The sequence below is a fragment of the Cynocephalus volans genome, chromosome 16 (genome assembly GCF_027409185.1).
Source record: "Cynocephalus volans isolate mCynVol1 chromosome 16, mCynVol1.pri, whole genome shotgun sequence".
Lineage (NCBI taxonomy): Eukaryota > Metazoa > Chordata > Mammalia > Dermoptera > Cynocephalidae > Cynocephalus > Cynocephalus volans.
This window is the reverse complement of record NC_084475.1, coordinates 11,410,119-11,430,361: the sequence shown is the minus strand read 5'-3', so window position 1 is coordinate 11,430,361 and position 20,243 is coordinate 11,410,119.

Sequence of the window (20,243 nt, the reverse complement as noted above, 5' to 3'; positions counted from 1 at the left end):
TGTATCCATATATAAAAAGATCACATTATACCCCATAAATGTATACAATTATAATTTGCCAGTTTAAAATAAAATTAATTAAAAAATTAAAAATAAATAAAATAAAAAAGAGGGAATCTCTTACTGCCAGCAGGTGGGCAAACCACGTGACAAAAAAAGAGTGATGATTCATTTAATTTTGAACTTACCCACTGTTTGGAGGCAGCACTCACAAAAGAATGAGGCAATTGGATTGCTTTCCCAGACATCTGCTGCATTGACAGCTCTCTATTATTCCAAATATAGGACAGTGTGATCTGACAACTATGAATGAGGAGGATTTGGGAAAGGATTTCTCAGGATCAAGTGGGGAAATGAATGTGATTACCTGGATGCATGTTCTCATGGAGGATGATATTTCATTTAGACATTCAGACATCCACTCCACAAGTATTTAAGAACCTTCTATTTAAAAAGTATTTTGTGAGATGCTGTGGTGAATGTATGACAATCATTATATAAATCTGACCCTCTGGAATTTTACAGCCTAATAGAAGAAAAAAAAAGTCTTTTTGGAAAATAAATGCTCTAGTTGGACTGATTCATATTAATTTAATGTTTCAGTTCTCAAAGTCTTTTTTTACAAAACAGTCACAGAGACAGACACCCCCACCCCAGTCTCTGCACCCCCCCACCCCCACACCCAACCACCACCACCTTCTCTCTACTCTGTCTATTTGACCCCAGAGAGTGGAAAAACTAATCGACTTTTCCTATGCCTTTCTGAACAGATCAGGTTGATAGGGGTTGCAGCTGCGGTTTAATTTGTGAATGTGCGATAGAAAATAAAGTCCTTATTGGTTTATAGCCCCTTGACCAACTGTTTGGCAAACTGACAGCATTGGCCAAAAATATAGGGGTCAGACATTAATTAGAGAAATGATTACAACTCCCAGAGGGCCATCCTGGTTCCATTAATGCAGGGATTTTGCTGTGATTTGTTTTAAACATACCTTCAGTCTCTTTTCAGGGTGAAGTCAACCTAATAATCTTCTAGATCCTGCTTTCTGTGATAAATTGACTTTCTCTACATCTGTATAAGAGGCTACCATCAATCCTTTGTTTATATAAGCAAATAAAAGGTAAACTACAAAGAGTCCTTCTTTTTTTTTTTTTTTTTTTACATGTTTGGTAAAGGCTACTTTTTGCCTTTTAATCTCTCAGATTAGGGAGAAACTCATTTACAAATATCCATGTGTCCTGGATTGTCTAATTCACCTCTCTAATTTTAGAAATAGATGTCGCCAAAGGGACCCAATAGTTTAACATGTGAAAGGACACAAATTGGTATCCTTTCTTCAGTAGTGAGTATTTCTACACTGGTCAGGAGTCATTTCCTTCCTTCCTCCCACCCTCTCTTCCTTCCCTCCTACCTCCCTTCCTTCCCTTCTTTTCGTTTTCACTTCAGCTATCCCTGCAGTGTCATTATAACTGGGGTTGAATCTGCAAATTGAGATATATTAGACTGACAAATGCCTCCTCTGCTTTTGCAGAGTTTGTTTCCTCATGCCAAACTTTCATTTACTAAATTACAGTCACAGAAAGTTCAGAGAGGCACAAGAGAGAGCTTTCTAACTATAGGAGTGAGTAGACCCTGAAGGCAAATCCTAAATTTGTAGTATCTCTATCCTAGGAGGTCTTTGAAGATGAATTTGTATATTTTTACACTGCCTATTCCCCAGAAAGATTTTACAGGGCTTACAGCAAAGGATGTAATACTACAGAACATGTACTGCCTGCTTTGGCCAGTTTAAGCAATTTGTGTAATTTTAAATTGGGTATATTTTAACTTATTATAAAGATACTAAATAAATGTATGCATTGTCCTCCAATTTTTAGGTTAATTAAAATCAAAGCAACACTGTGATGAGAACACTGTCAAACAGAGATGCTACCTAAAATAAAGAGGGAAAAATTTAAAATGTTCTTATGTTGCAAATTGCATTTATGCTGCAACAAAGACAAATTATCATGCTTTTCACAGATTTGTGTTTCTAGACATCCAAGAGAGATGGAGTCGTAAGGGGCATTTTTGGTGATGCATGGTTTTTGTTTGTTTAGTAACTGTGCGCTGAAGAGAGAAAGTCAGAGGTTGCAAGGAAAGAGAGATAAAATAGAGATGAGAGAAAATTAATTTGAAGGTCAAATGACATATCCCAGTTACCCTGCCACTTATTTTAGTAGCTGATTCATGCTCAATACAGTCGACTGTTCTCCCACACAACAGTGAGAAGCGAGAATAGAATAGCTGCACAAACTGGTGGAGACAGATGAAGAGGGTTATTAAGCAGCAAACTTAAGAAACCTTCATAGATCTATCATTGTGCACTGGATGGAGTTTACCTGAAACAGTTACTTTAGTCTCTGGTTTTCATACGTCTTCTTCCTTCATTTTTTTTGTTTTTTGGGGGGATTTTTGTGTTTTTTTTTTTTTTTTTTTTTTTTTTTTTTTGGTGGTGGTGGTTTTGTTTTTGTTTTTGATTTTTTTTTTTTTTTTTTTTTGTAGTTCAAGGTATTGCTAGTTGAGATATATGAACAGAGACTCATGATGGGATAAATACACATTTAATTGATGCTTATTTTTTAATATTAGCAAAAACTGTCCTGATTATTATATCCTGTTAAATGAGACAAATACGGGGGATACTTCGTTTTGTCTCTTTCAGTAACCTAGAAAGATCTGACAATAAAAGAAGCAAATTCAGTCACATATTTTCCAATATCTACCTCAGGTAGCATTGTGGAATCCAGGGAAGGGTAGGGCTAAAACAGGGGAGAGGAAGCTTGCTCTGTGCTCTTACAGGTCTAAGAATATAGCATTTTTAAAAAGTAAGCTTTAGGCAACTTATAATAAAAGTTCCAAATACTGTAAAATGAAAACTTTCAAATGAAGAGTAAGCACAAAATATTTAAGGAATAATAAAATGCTAAACTAGATGTATTTGACCTTTATGTTGCTGGAGATCATAAAAAATCAAGATGAGTATAGACTGGAGATATTATCTTCTAGAATGGTTAAATGCATTTTGAATTGATATAAGAATCAAGTTCATCTCACTAAATAAATTACTCAGATTGCTGCTATTGTTGTTATTATGAGCCAGGAGTCTTTAACACTGCTTCACTATTTACAAAGACTAAAGGAAGAGAAATGTGGATCAGGAAAAGACGGGAAATGTAATGAGCTATCTAGGGTGAGAAGAGAACTTGGGATTCTTGTATTCCAAGCTAAAGAAATTTATTCTCGGTTTAAATCAAGATGGGTAGGAGAATCAAGTGGTAAGTGTGATTTTTTTAGCTCTCTTTTCCCAAAGCTCTTTGTTTATAATGCAACTTCAGCCCTTGTCATATTGCACTTTTTTTTTCTTTTGTGGTTGCTGTTTCTCTGTTTGCCACTTCTGCACTGGATTGTGAACTACTAGGTGTCAAGTAGCATATCTTATTTCTCCTTGGCTCCCTTGCCCCTAGCAACATGCCTGGTTTGTAGTAGGTGCTCAGTACAGTTTAGGGAAAAAAATCTAATAAAAATCTGGGTAATAAAGTCTATATATTTCTGCAATGGATTTAGGTAGATCAGTGGTAACATTGGCAAAAAATGCAATGGTAACACAATAAATCAGAGGTACAAACAATATTCCAATGAGAGTGATGTGCTTTCATTTTAACGGGCTCTCAGATACCAAGTAAGGAGATCTGTGGTGTGATAAAGCATCATACCACACATACTGCCCATGTTAATGATCATCACGATACTTGCCACGTGTGTGGTGACCTTATCTTCTCAAAATGCTAACACATTAACTATGCTTCATTAACTTAGCAATCTTTTTATTTTCACTCTTTTACAATCGAGACAATGAAAGCAGTGTCTCTATATACCTCAGGTCCTTCTCAGACCTATGTTTTTAAAGTCTTACAACAACCTTGAAGAAGTTATTATTAATTCCAATTGAAGATTAGACATCTGAAACTCAGAGAGATTGAAAAACATGTCTACCATTATACATGTCGTAAATAGTAAAGCTAAGATTTGAATCATGTTTGTTTTAACGTTGTATTTGCACTCTTCCACACCATCTCCCAAGGAAGAAATGACGCGCTTTGGGTCTGCAAGTGGCTGAGCCCTATGGCTAACCCCAAGCACCAGAATGTCCCCTTCCTTTAGTGAATCTGTTGCCTGCTCCCTCATTTAGGGAGCAATATAGACACTTCAGCAATCACAGGCTTTGAATGGGGACTGTGAGGCATGATTGATATTCCCTCCCATGTCTTTGTGTGGCTATGCACTGCTTGCTCAGGCCTCTACAAGATCCGAGGAAACCTGTTTTTTTCACTGAAGGATCCTTGCCTATTGCTGTTGCTCGCATTTCCTTGTCAGCGTTTATGAGAATTTTCAATACAACAAAGGCCAGAGTTCCTGTCCACAAAGTAGATTACAATCTATCAATGTGAGAAGGACAATGCAGCTGGTGCAGCACAAACTCAGCTCTTGTTCATAAACACGTTGTTGGCCTCGGCACAGTCGTTACCAACAGAAGGGCATGTTTACACAGCTTCTTCCAAAAATAAAATTGAAGGAAAAAAATCAGTAAATTCATAATGTCGCATTTTCCCAACCTCAAAAACATAGTGATATTTTTGTTTTGGATTTGGAGACGTTTCCCATTGAGAAATAAATTCCTAGATACAAGAGTAAAGAATGGATTCTAAGTACGGTAAAACCCATGAACCACAGAAAGAAATAAGAAGCTAGGTTTAAATTTTCTTAGGTCTATTTAACCCTGGATTCTTTGGTCCAGAGCTTTATTTCATAAAGTGCAGGTGCCTGAGTTATAAAAGCACATGAACCCATCTAACGTTAAATCTTCATTCTCCTAATATTGATCTGAAAAAGTATAATTGACTTGTTTATATGCACATGCTTAAGAAAGGATGCCATTGATTTAAACCAGTTGAGCTCATTAGCCCTGTTGACTCATCAGTCAATACACTGACTTTCGCTCGTGATGTTTCACTCAATTCTAGACAAAAATAGAGTTCAGGGTTAAAAAGAAAAATCGATCGCTTCCAAGGTCACTGAACCAAACTACTCAAATCAGCTTTATGTTTTTAATTTTTCTCATTCTTATCATTAGTTTTCATTACACAAGAAATACATTTGCATTGTAAGTTTTTAAATATAGAAATAAAGAAAATAAAACACAAAAATATTTGACTATACCCAATTCCACTTCTTCCACAGAAGGCATCACTATTTTCAGTTTGTTGAGGATCTTTTCAAGCTGCTTTCTATATATTATGTCCATGTTTTGTATTTTGAATATCTTTATGTGATATGATATATTAGTCTATAATGTGCCTTCATATTCTTAACAATTTATCTTAGAAAAATTTAATTTTTTAAAAAATGGCTGTATGATAATCTATATTATGATTGTACTCTAGGTTATTTTGCTGCCCTCCTAGTAATTAATGGACATTTAGTTTGTGCCTGATTTTTGCTAATGCTTATATTACTGCAAAAAATAACCTTGTTATATTCTGTGTGTCAGAAATTCACAGGTAATTTGACTGTTTAAATTTAGCTATAGGAGGTATGTACCCTTCACTTAAACTGTAGGCAGGCAAGAGTGGTTATCTATAATAATTACAGCTAACTTTTGCTAAGTATGAATTGTTCACCAGGTATTGTTTTAAGTTCCGACATTGCATTAATGAATTGGCCTTGAAATGACCCTATAAGATGGCTACTATTAGTAGCCTTATTGTACAAGTGGGGAAACTAAGTCATAGATGGGTTAGTTATGTTTGCTAAAAGTCATAAAACTAGTACATGGAAGAATGACAATTTGAACCCAAATGACAATTTGAACTCTGGTGACTATGCTCCTAACTGTTATGCTGCACTGCCTTTCAGTGTGAGCATATAAGAAATTAGTGAAGCAGTTTAACACTTTCTTGGGGAACTTGAATGTCTACCATTGTTCTTGGATGGGGAGAGGTTGTGTGGGATTCACGTGGTGACATGTGAAGTGTATAAGGAGTGTGAATCAGAATGGAAGATGAAGGCTCAGTCAACACAGATGGAAAAGACTTATAGAGCAGCTAAGGAAATAAAAATCTTCAACATATTCAGATGAATTCCCATGATATAGTTTCTTTCTTTACATGTATGTCCCTGGAAGGTACTTCAGCAATCTCACATTTTAGGGATGTGGAGAAACTGGAATTCATCTGGGCAAAAGAAAAATGGGTGGAGTTATAGAAAGTAAATACTAAGAATTAAAGCAAAAAATCAGAGCTGTTCATTTACTCTGTGACTGTTTTTTAGTATTAATCATGTATGTGGCCCTGTTATAAATGCTGTGGCAGAAATGAAGATGAAAAGCTTTAAACGTGGTCCCTTTAACAATTTGCTCTTTGTACAGCAATGGAGTTAAGACCTGGGGATAAATATCTGCAGTATGATAGAGATGTCATATAAATAGGATGAGTAAATGATATGAGACATTTATGGGACACCTGCTTTGTGCAAAACACTGTTTAAAGAGTCATCTCACTTAATTTTCACAAGGAGCCATTTTCACAGCTAAGGAAACAGATGGTTTGAGTTATTAAATACTGTGCCAAGATACATGGCTAGTAACTTTGGTTCAAATTTACATCTGTTTCAGTCCAAGGCTTATGTGTTTTTAATCCCATTCCCACCTCCAACGTTATTTAGGGAAGAGAAGATAAATTGGAAACAATTACTCTTTTCAAGCAAATGAAGAATTCCTATAAGAGGTCCATGGAATGAATGGTTAAGCCAGAGAGATGTCAGTGAATATAATGAAGGACTTTGTGCTAGATAGAAAACCACCCTTCAAAGGGAAGTGTTATTCTAAGAAAGTCTACGTAGCTAAGGCTGGTATTTGGATCTTCTACTCCAAAAGATTTATATTTCTTCTTAAAATATTGAAATATGTGCAAACTCTTTGTTACACAGCTGTTGTCCTGGGTCCCTGACTCTCTCTCTCAATACCCCAACCACCTCAGCCCTACTTCTTCCTGGCTTAGTCTCATCTCCCTCCCCGTTATCCAGCAACAAATGGTGGTTGCAGCAGGAATAACTTGGGCTCTCCAGAATTCTGCTTCAGAGCAACTGCCATAGCCCATTCAGATTGGCTGGTGTCCCTGCCATGCCAGTTGTTATCATTTTGAATACTATTCCTCTACATAACCATCTGACCTTCAGGGAGAGAACTGTGTTATGCTTTCTCTTCAGGTCCCTTTCACCTCCATAAACACTATATATCATTACTCAGTAGGGGATTTATAAGTCTGAATTTTCATTACATGGTGTATTAGTCCATTTCTGTTGTTTATAATAAAATACCTGCAACTAGGTGATTTATAAAGAACACGAAATTTACTGTTTACAGTTTCACAGGCTGGGACATCCAAAGCCCAGGGAACATATCTGTAGAGGCTCTTGGTGGTGACAGGGTATCACATTGTGAGATGGTAGAGCAGAGAGACAGATGTCTTCTCTTTTCTTTTAAGACCTCAGAACCAGACCCCTGACCACCATTTTTAATCCATTCACTACCGCATGGTCCTGCAATCTAATCACTTCTTCAGGGCTCCACCTTACAATTACCATAATAGGATTTCCCACACTATTAACAGTCACAGTGGGGGCCAAGTTTCTAATACACAAAACTTGTGGGACACAACTCAGGCATCCGTGAGTTTTGGGGGGACATAATTCAATCTACTATGGGTGGTGAAATTCAAGCCAAAAAAGTTGATTTTTTTCTTTTTTAACAGAAATCTTTGTGCCATCATGTTCTTCTTTCCATGTCTACTAGCATGCCAGAAAAATATATGGGTCCTAACCTTAGGAATCTTAAACTTTACCATATTAGAGTCATATATAAGAGTGACCTATGTAGCCTGAAAGAATTCACAATGACTTGCTTAAATCTTGAACTATTACAGTTTTTACTTGAGATGTATATTAAGTTTTCAAGTCAATACACAAAGGCAATGGAAACGATGTCAGCCAACATGGAAAAGCATCATAACACACACAGCAAGTACCAAATACCACATAATTCAGTATCCCAATCTTGATTTCTTTTAATCCAGGAATAAGGGAATAGCAGTGTTGACCTCTGGGTTTCTCAATGAATATTCAACTAATGATGATTTTCTTCGGTAGATTATATCCCATACACAGGGATATGAATAGTCTACGTAGGTGGCATGGCCAGAAGCAGCCAGTGGAATCCCATAGGAGTTAATTTGTTCATTGGTCTTTCCTCTAAGGCCAAGAAGCTCTTTTGTAACTCATGAAAGATAAATATTCCCAAAGTGATTGTGGAGGGGTAAGGCACGTTGGTGCAATGGAGCAAACACTTTCACATCCTGCAGAAAGGACTTTTGGAGAGTTTAAGAAAGTCTATTGCGACGTGTTATGTGTCTATGCAAACAAGAGCGTATGGTTTAGGATACATATACGTTTGCTGGGATCAGGGAAAAAAGCATAGAAATAAATGCATGTAAACTAAGCTTTTAGACAACCTTGCTATCTTTCTCATATAGGGAAAAACAAACAGTTCGGAATTTCAAATGTGTTTCAGACACTATTTATTTACAATCTGTTTCAGTTATTTTGGTCTTGCTCTTACAGTACTATTTAGAATGAGTCATTTTATATTACCTCTCACTCTTTAGCTTCCATCTCTAGCTGACTGAAGAGTGAAATAAAAAAAAGCTAAATTACTTATCAAAGCGAAGACAGAAGTATATAAAACTGAGGAATTTGAATGCATGCTCTGCTTTTAACACGACATTACCTACTTCCTCTCTCTTGACACAGTGTGAAACTTTGTACTTTCAATTATGACTCTGTATCTGTGTGATGTGGTAGAAAGTATCGTTTTGATGACTCATAACTTCTGCTTTCCTAAGCTGTTTTGTGGACCTTTCTGAACCAGAGCTAAGCACTATTCACCAGCACTCTCACACTCACATAAGCTCACATATGCACAAAACTTTTTAACTCATTGTTGCATACTGACCTCCTGCTGACACTACTTGGTAAAGAATTGTCCCCAAAGAATGGGGCTTAACAGACTCCCAGTTGTTACAGTTCTTGATTTGAATATTAAATGCAAATTATACATTAATTCGCTGACCTTGGCAAATTATATAACCTATTTCCTCAGTTAGAATAGCACAATGTAACTGTTTGGCAGCATCAATGTGAGGATTAAATGAGGTTATTTTAGGAATAGAGTCTAGCATAGGGCAAGGTACATGATAATAATTAATAACAGTATCTAAAAGATTGATATTCCATTGCCCATTTAACTTCACATTTAAAAAACAATAGGGACCAAGAAATCAGAGATCAAGTTAAAAAGCACACATTGTTTGATTTATAAAACAGACCAGAGACAATATAGCATCATAGAAAATTGTAGGTGAGAAGTACTGTAGACAACTCTTCCATTTTTAAGGTGAGGAAATTGAGGTTATAGGCTAAATAAACAGGAGTCCTGATTCCAGTACTCTTTCAGCTAGCAAACAACCAAAATGATCCCTTGTGCCCTAACCACCAACGGGATGATCTGTAAGAAATATTACATCTTGAATAGATATTCTTGGCTCTTACAAAACTTCTGTGTCCCATCTTTCCGTAGCCAACCAACCCTGGACAGTATGTACTCAAAATCAGGCTCATTTTAATTCTCACTAGAACAAGCCGTATCTCAATAACATAATCAAGATCTATTGATAAATAAATAAATAACACAAATCTTAGATTTTTTAAACCTCAATTATTTTAAATAACGTTTATTCTTTTGTCCAGTACGGGCAAATTTACTTCTCACTGAGAGGTCTACACAGGTAAAGACTGGAATCTCAAATCATTTCTGAACTTCTTCAAAGATGACCGTAGTATTCGTCTGTTTCTTTTAAAGAAAAACCTGGAACTGGTTAATTTGTAAGAAAATGAAAATTATTGCTTACAGTTTTGGAGGCTGGGAAGTCCAGAGCCCAGGGAACACATCTGGCGAAGTCCTTGGTGGTGGTGGCAGTGATGCAGCATTCTCACATGGCAGAATGGTAGAGCAGAGAGAGACTGTCATGCACTGTCCTTTGAGGGCCCTCAGAACCAAGCCCATGACCACCATACCACCATTGCACCATCAGCTATGTTAAGCTATTCACTATGGCGTGGTCTTTACAATCGAATCACATTTTCAAGGCCCTACCTTTCAAGTATCATAATAGGACTTCCCACCATCAACAGTTACAGTGGGGATTAAGCTTTACTAACTTTGGAGGACCATTTAATCCACTGCATTCCACCCCTGGCCCCCTCAAACTTTATGTCCTTCTCACGGGTAAATACATTCATTGCATCCCTAAAGTCTTAACTTATTTCAACTCAAAAGGAACAAAGTTCAAAGTCTCTTCTATAAACTCAAAACAAGTTATCTGCTGCCAAGATACAATGGTGGGGCAAGCATAGGGTACATAGTCCCATTCAAAAAGGGATAAATAGGCCAAAAAAGGGGGTAACAGGTCCCAAGCTAGTCCAAAACCCAGCAGGGCAGGCATTAAATTTTACAGCTGGTGAATCATGGATCTTGACAGAGAATGTTTAACATTCTCTGCATGCTGGTATGGGGGCTGGGCTTCCATGTCCTCAGGCAGCTCCACTTCTACGGCTTTCCTGTTCTAAGGTCATACTTCAGCTCTAGCAGGCTGGCTTTGCACGCTGGTAGCTCCACAGTTCTGGGGTCTCCATGGTGGTCCCGTTCCCATGGCTCCTCTAGGCATGGCCTTGGTGGGGCTTTTCTGCTGCCACACTGACCCCAGATTTCTTCTTGGCATTGTGCTAGCATAGGCTGTATGCAGTGAATCCACCTCTGCAACATACCTCTTCCTGGATCAGCAGGCTTTTCCATACATCTATTGAAATAGAGGTGGAGGCTCCCAAGCCTCCACAGCTCTGGCATTCTGTGAGCCTGCAAACTTAAAACCGCATGGATGTTACCAAGCCTTCTGGCTTACAGCTTCAAAAGCTATAGGTCCAGCCACACCTGGGGTCAATTTAGCCACAGATGGAGCAGCCAAAGCAGCTTGGGTGTGGGGAGCAGCATCCCAAGGTGGCCCTGGGCAGCAAGCCTATGGAGGGAACCTCAGGCCTGTTTCCCCAGACCATTCTGTCTTCCTAGGCCTCTGGGCCTGTAATGGAATACACAGCCTCCAACATCTCTGAAATGCCTTTAGTCTTTTTTCTCTTCTCTTGATAATCTCTTTCTTCTGTGGTAATCTCCTTAGCAAATGGTCACTGGGCTACACCATCGAATTGTCTCCTGAGAATGCTCCCTGCTTCTCTACCACATGTCCAGGCTGCAAATTTTCCAAATCTTTACAATCTGCTTTCCTTTTAATTATAAATTCTGGCTTTATGTCATGCCGTTGCCCCCATAACTCAGCATAGGCTGTTGCTAGTAGCCACGTGGCTTCCTGAATGCTTTGCTGCTTAAAAAATATCTTCTGCCAAATACCCTGGGTCATACCTCAAAGTTCCCCATTCCATAAAACTTTTGGGCACGAAGAGAATGCAGCCAAGTTCCTTGCAAGTTCATAACAAAGGTGATCTTTGCCCCAGTTTCCAACAACTCGTTTTTGTTTCTATCTGAGATCTCAGTGTGGCCTTTACTGTCCATATTTCTATCAGCATTCTTCTCACCACCATTTAACCAGTACCTAAGACGTTCCAAACTTTCCCTAGTTTTCTTGCCTTCTAAACACCCACCAGCAGCTCAGCTTTTTCTAGCCTGCTTCTCCAAATTCTTCCAGCCTCTCTTCAACACCCAGTTCCAAAGCCACTTCTACATTTTCAAGCATTTTTTATAAGCAACATCCCACTTCTCTAGTACCAATTTTCTGTATTAGTCCATTTCTGTTGCTTTTAACAAAATACCTGGAACTGGGTAATTTGTAAGATGAAATTTATTGCTTACAGTTTTAGAGGCTGGGAAGTCCAAAGTGCAGGGAACACATCTGATGAAAGCCTGTTGGTGGTGACAGTGACACAGTGTTCTCATGTGGCAGAAAGGTGGAGCAGAGAGAGAGAGACTCTTAAGTCTTTCCTTTTAAAGCCCTCAGAACTACGCCCATGACCACAGTTAAGCCATCAAATAGATCAATAGATTAATTCACTATAGCATGGTCTTCACAATCTAATCATATTTTCGAGGTCCCACCTTTCAATTACCATAATAGGATTTCCCATCCTCAACAGTTACAGTGGGGATTAAGCTTTAATAACTTTGGGGGACCATTCAATCCACTGCAACTGGTTGCCATAGGCCTTAGTTATTACTAGCAGGAAAAGTTGTGTTTCTATGGAACCCACACACTCACACACATACACACTTATATGCACTCACACAATACACACATACACTCTCTTACACAAATATGCATTCACACATTTCCCGTTCACGCACATCCACAACACACATATTCTTGCACACATGCACAACACACACACATACATATATTCATACACACACCACATTCATGGAATCATTATATGTTGATTATCTAAGAGCTACTGGAAAATTTAGAAACAAATCTATGGTCCATGCCTAGCATTAATTCAAAATGGTATGTATCCATTTTTATACTAGTTAATATTATCCTTGGCCTTATTTTCATACTTGATTTTTTGGCCCAATTCTTGCTATTTATTATTTTTCTTTTTTCATTATACATAATTTTGTAAGCTCCCCAAGTTCTATGGAATAAGACAGAATGAATGAACGAAGACCAAGAGTGAAAAAGTGAGGATAAAGATTTAGCACACAGAATCAGTCAGACTGCATTTAATTCTTGGTGTTCTGAAAGATACCTGATTGGGAATTACAGGTAACATAAGAGAATACTGCCTGTCTTCACTAATATTAAGTTAGGAGTTTTTGGTTTATGGCGTTTCCCCTTCCTTCTGCCAATTTGTTAGGAGAGTCCCTTCCTTTGTTCAACAAACTGTTTTCAAAATTAATTATAACCTACAGAACTTAAGTATAAAACAAACACACTGTAATAAAACAGTTTGTTTAAGGGAACGCTATGCTTGAAATGGGATGTGAATATATTTCACAATATGTTTTGAAAATATGTGTGGCCCACCTGGACCTCAGCATCCAAGATTTGATTGCCTACCTTTCTCAACAGAAGCTGGGACTACACCCATCAAGCCTCACCATAGGACACTCTCTCCCTGGAGCAGCCTAAGATGACAAGACCCACACCTGCTCTTTGCCACTGATGCTGCACTGATGATACCAATCCATGGAATTACTATTCCTCTGCTCCCAAGACAAATCAAGACTCAGTGTCTAGGGGACTCATGAGCTTGCCAACCGATGGGCACCCTCTCTTCTCACTACCAGTGTATGCCTATCTGCCTTAAAGAGAGGGGGGCAAGGAACTACCCCTTGTTTTCTGCAGGCTCCTCTTTTCTCCTTCCTAGGTCAACAGAAAAAGGGAGGCAGCACTATTTTTTTCTTTTGTTTTATTCTTACCACGGGAGTCTGTTTTCTCTGCATAAAGACCCATTCATGTAGAATAAAGGGAACATGCTTGATCCACTTTTGGAGTATACATACACATATATATAAATTCCAAAATTTGGAATACACACACACACACACACACACACACGCATATACAAAAAATAGTCTGACCCAATTAACACATCCACTAACTAGCTAAGCAACCTGCAGCAAATCACCAGGAGATTCTAGATTGTCGTTTCCAAGATGAGTGATCCTCTAGTTAAGCTCTCTTAAGTCTCTTTCAGGTCTGTTTAAGAATCTGTGGTCATATCCCAGGATCCTGTTTTTAATCCAGGCTTTTAGCTCATAGATGGAGACAAAAATTGTATTTGTAGAGCGTGCCACATGCCACCCTCCTCTCAGGCGGGACAAGTGTTTTTTCCATTTGAAGTTAAATATTATTTCTTAATGTCTTGACATACATGTGCTGTCGACAATTACAATATGAAAGATTTAAAATAAACCTCAGGAATGGCTTCCTGACTCTTCTTGTTTTCCAGTGAGAGTCGGGGTTGTCTGAGATTTGTCCACTATCTTTTAGGAGACGGCTTGAACATAGGTCTGCACAGAATCAAAAGAAATAAAAAGAGGGTCTCTAGAGAGTTCTCTCTAGACTTATTTTTCTCTAAATATGTTTCTTTATTTTTCTGAATCATGAAAACATACACCATTGCTACTGCTTCATTTAATTATAATTGCTATAAAAGAAGACTGAGCAAGCTTGTGACATGCTGTGAGACACTGTCATCTGAGTCTGTTCGAAAGCTATTTTGAATTTTTCACTCTTTGCAAGGGGAATTCAAGATGCGCCTCACTGGATGAGTGCCTAAAGTGGAAGCAACATAGATGATTCCTCACAAAAGAATGAGGGAGCTTACCTGTTAATGAACACTCAGAGAGCACAGACTGAGCCTTAGGCATGTTACAAGTGGGAAGAGAGCTCTGGGGCTGGGTTATTCTGGTAATGAAAGAGAAGCAGTTCCATTCTTGCAACCAGAAGAAGCCTTGAAACCAAACAGATGCTTTATTCAAGGGCCAGCCTAAGTAAGGGCTGCCTCTTTCTTCTGCGGCCTGCCCCCCATTTCTTTCTTCTTATGTAAGACAAAACCGAAGGTAAGGAAGTGATTTGAGACTCCAAAAGACACATGAAAATATACAGATTTCAAAGGCAACGTTTGCTCAGTAGCTGCTGATTTTTTTCCCAGTATAACAGGTCTTTTCACACATATTAGAACAAGGTCCACATTTCCAAAAGCCAGAAGCAAAAGCAAGCTTTCAAGCATTAGAATGACAATGCCTGTTCAAAGCTGCGCCCTCTCATGCTGGCATGTCATTGTCTCCTGTTCCATCTGATGAACCAGACGGCAAGGTGGAGCATACCGGGAGAAAAGTGGGGCTGAGAACCTAAATTCTGGGGTGCAAGGAGTACAGCTAGTCCGCATCATATTTGCTCATATGTGTCTATCATTCTCAAACCCCATGTTAATCCTGAAGGGAATTAGGAGAACTCTCTTCACATCTGGGAGCAAATATACTAAACTGGAAATCAGCCAGTCCCTACCCTAGCAACTTGGTCATAATGATATAGACTTTACATAAAATCTCATGTTTCCCTTCGGTTTTAAGAATGACAGGATAAAATAAAAGTGCATTCCTTTTTGGAGTGCAATGCCCTATTGGTGCTGGTTTCGTATGGATGACCCTTGATCCTTAGAACCCTTTCTTCCTTATTCCTTGACCTCCTTCTTGAATCTCTGAGCACCTCTATTTCTTCCATGTTAATTTTTGGCACACATGCATCAAATTAATTAAATTTGAAAATATTATTATCATTAAAATTCACTGGGATTGCCTCACACTAAATCTGGGAATTAGTGGTTTAAAGCAGGGATCAGCAAACAATAGCCAGCTAGCTAAATCCAACCCACCTGCTGTTTTTGCATGTCCCATGAGAAAAGAGTGTTTTTTACCTTTTTAACTATTTTTTTTAATTCAAAAGAATAATAATATTCCTTTACATATGAAAATTACATAAAATTTAAATATCCGTGTGCACAAAGTTTATCGAAACACTGTCACGTCCATTTGTTTACATATTGTTTATGGCTGCTTTTCTGCTACAACAGCAACATTCAGTAGTTGCAACAGAGACCATATGGGCCACAAAGACTAAAATATTTACTATCTTGCCATATTAGTCAGGGTTCTCGAGAGAAACAGAAACAATAGTATATATAAGTATATAGAAAGGAAGAAAGAGAAGAGATTTATGATGAAGAATTGGCTCGTGTGATTATGGGGGATGAAAAGTCCCATAATGTCTCATCTGCAAGCTGGAGGCCCAGGAAAGCCAGTGGTGAGGTTCTAGTCCACGCCCGAAGGCCTAAGTACCAGGAAGCCAATGGTGTAAGTCCAGCTCCAAGTCTTAAGTCTCAGAACCAAAAGTGCCAATGTCTGAAGGCAGAAGATGGTGGATATTTCAGCTCAGACAGGAAGAAAATTTGTCTTTTTGTTCTCAGGCTCTCGGGGATTTGCATCACTCCCTCCTACACTGGCGAGGTGATCTTCTTTACTCAAGTCAGCAATTCAAACACTCATCTCTTCCAAAATCACTCTCACTGACACACCCAGAAATAATGTTTTGTCAGCTATCGGGGTATCCCTTAGCCCAGTCAAGTTGACACATAGAATTAACCATTACACCTGTTCTTTACGGAACAAGTTTGTTGGCCACTGGTTTACTGTTTCACCTTAACCATTTAATTTTGGTATCTCTCAAAAACAAGAGAGTTAGGAAACTACAGGGCTCATGGAATTTGAAGTTACAGCTTGCTTCAGCTGTAGGATTCTCTTATATTTCTCAGGTGTCTCTGGAGAAAAGCTGAGTTTTGCATTCAGAAATGTATTGTGCCAAAGGAGATATAGGGAGTCGGGACATGTGTTTTATCATCTACAGATATCTGAGAGTTAGATGTAAACAAGGTAATTTGACAGTATTTCCAAAAGTCCATTGTCTTTTAATTCTATATTTCTACAAACCTCTGGGGTATCCTTGTATATGTATCTTGAAGTCAGAATATCTTCGCTCTGAAAAATTGAATAAAGTTGTCCTCAGTTGAAGACATGAACAGTAGAAACACCTGTGTCTCTTTGTATGGTATATGCATTCCCCTGAAGAAAAGCTGTATGTACAATCATTTTTTAGCGAATTAAGTAATAACTTACATGCAGGCAAAAATCTATGTATTTAAGGTCCCTCTTCCCTCTTTCTTCATTTTATATACTGTATTAGTTATCTTATGTTGCATAACAAATTATCAAAAACTAAGCAATTTAAAACAGCACACATTCGTTATGTCACTGTTTCTGTGGGTATGGAGTTTATGCACAGCTTAGTTAGGTCCTTTGCTTTAAGATCCCAAAAGGTTCCAGTCAAAATGCTGGCTAGGGTTACAGTTTTATCTCAAGGCTCAATTGGGGAAGGATTCATTCACTTCTACATACATACGGTTGCAGGCAAAACTCAATTCCTTGTGGAGGGTGAACTGCGGACTATTGGCCAGAGGATACCCTTCTTTGTTGCATGAACCTCTCTGTAGGGAAGCTTACAACATAGCAGCTTGCTCTGTCAAAGCTAGTAATGGACACAGTCTTCTAGCAAGACCAGTTATCATTTTAGGTACTTTAACTATGGAAGTGACATCCCATCACCTTTTTTGTGTTCTATTAGAAGCAAATCACAGGTTCCACCCACATTCATGGGGAGGAGAATACACATGGGTATAGGTACCAAGAGTGATAATAATCAGAAAGTGGGAATAGTCAGACAGCATCTCAGATATGGTCCATACATACACATAATCTCTTTTCATTTCTGCAAATTGACCAGAGATGTCCTCGAAGAGAGGTATAAAAAGTGGATGAGAATTATAAGAGAAAGCCCAAGGAGAACTAATAATTTCTATTTCCCCTTTGATAAAAGTCTGTCTTCTTCAATATTTAAGAATTAAAAATAAAGGATTTTTCATAAAGTGTTGAAGTTTGCCTGGCTGACTCTAATTTGTCCTCAGCATTCTCATCACACCATGATACATCCTTGATCCCAGCTTTAACACAGTGATTAATAAACATGAGCTGGCACATCTGGCTCCCTCACTGTATTCTGAGTTCTTTGTGGTCATTGCCCTCAATTTGATGATTGGGACCCTTCCTGGCACAAAACAGACCCTCAATAAATGTTTGCTGAATATGTGAATGAATGAACAGATAAATGAATTAAGTTTTCCATTTGCCTTTTCCGCTTTGATCCAACCTTTACAATAACCTAGTATAATATATAGTAAATGTATCTACTTATTTATGTAGTTTATTTATATAATAATGCATATAGCAATTTATTTACATATTTATCGTGCATATCCTTCATATAAATTCATATATATGAATTTAATACAAATTCAATATATTCCAAATATTGTATACTTTGACTCTAGAGTTTGTAGAGGTTTCTCAGAGTTTAAAACCAGTGTTTTTAATTTAAATTCCTTATTTTTTCTCCTAGAGCTGCAAATTGATTTCGGACCTTGTCTTTAAAATGTTGACCAACTGACCCTGATTCCAAGGACTATATATGTCAAACCACATGTTCCCTTCTAAAGGGTGGTATAAAAAAGTAGAGAAGGATATCTGGTTAAAGAATTCTTTGATGGAGATGGGGCATGGGAAGTATGGAAGCATTTGTGTTTTTCATAGTTAGAATCCAGAATGTTCTGAAATGAACTATTAATAAATTTATCTTACCAGCCCCTTTGCTGATTTTTAAAAGAACTGGAGAGAGAATGTTTTGGTGAACTTGTATACTGTACCATAAATATTTTTTGCTCAAATTATAGAATTGTCTGTTTCCTTTCAAATTGCATCAGGACCCAGGCAAGAGCGATGAGTTTTTAATGTGGAAATTTCACACACACGTTTCAGCTTCCTCCTTTTCTCCTTCAACTTTGCCAACTCTCATTTTATGTTTAGTAGAGATTGATTTATTGGTGCTTTTTTGGCCTACCTGATGTGTTGTGCAACTCTTAACCAAATTCAGGGACACAACCATCAGTTTGCAAACTTGCTTTATTGTAGCCAAAAAGAGCTTTATTAGATTCAGGCTGATTTATATATGGTGCTGAATGGGTTTTGCATATCTAAAGCCTGATCCTTCTCTTCTGTTTCTTCTTTGAAATCACAGGAAAAAAAAATTAATGAGACACAGTGCAACTTGTTCTGTTCTTCAGGATGCAGAATAAACAGGTGATCTGATCTGATGCTGTTTGAAAACTACAAAATGATCGGAATTGTTTGATAGGATCGCTTGAGAGGGGAAGCTCTTGAAGCTTGATTTTTTTTTTTTCCCCAATAAATTGTCAGTGGGGCAGAAAAGAGGATATTCTGCAAAAGTAAATGTGTTCCACTTTGGTAACTGTAAATAGCAGAGAAGGATGTTGGGAGTTCATGGGTGCTCTTAAGTGGATGGATCTGTGTTCAGGGTCATTATACCTGGCCTCCACACTATGGCTTACCCTCTGGAGAGACTTCAGGTGTGGTTCCAGTTCCAGTGAGTGTAGTTGACATGAATGCTTGCTGGGACAACATCCCGATTACTGCATCCAGCATCTCCTTCTTTCCATTGCCAACAACAGGCTTGAGTTCAGCATAGCAGAGTAAGTTTGCTCCAAGTTCTCATCAAACATAATGTCTACTTGTTCTCCCAATGATAAGCCTCCAAAAGAGCCTCTTCCATGCACTTTGGCTTCCTGAGATGAATGTTCAGCTGCACGTGTCTTTGCTTGTCATCACCACAACATGAGATGTATTATGTCATGCTCCATAACATATGCTGAGGGGGGTGAGGAATCTCCTAATGTTAGTGAAGAAGAAATTTAAAGTTACGAGCCCAGGCCAATGAGTAGGCATCCCTAAGGGAGTGTTATGGGCTAAATCATGTTGGCCCAAAATTCATATGCTGAAATCCTAACTCTCAGTACCTCAGAAGGTGACTATATTTGGAGATAGGGTCTTTAAAGAGGTTATTAAGATTAAATAAGGTCATTGGGGTGGGCCCTAATCCAACAGGACTGGTGTCCTTAGTAGAAGAGGAGATGACACAGAAAACACAGACCAAGGGATGACCACGTGAGAATACAGTGAGAAGGCAGTGAGAGGGCAGCCATCTGCTAGTCAAGGCAAGAGGTCTCAGAAGAAACTAACCCTGCTGAGACCTTGACCTCACTCTTCCAGCCTCTAGAACTATACAAAAATAAATTTCTGTTTTTTATACCATCCAGTCTGTAGTAATTTGTTATAGCAGCCCTAGAAAATATAGATAGGAATTTGGTCTTCTAGTGAAGTTTCCCTCTTCAGACAAAATTACTCTTTCTGGGAGGAATTCAAGTTAAACTTCACTGTGACATGTGGCTTTGTTTTCCCTATAGTTGTCATGTGTTTGTTCAAGTGACTTAACACGTTAACCACCATGATTTGCCTTGACTTTATGCTGTTTGCCCTGGCATAAAGACTGTATAATGA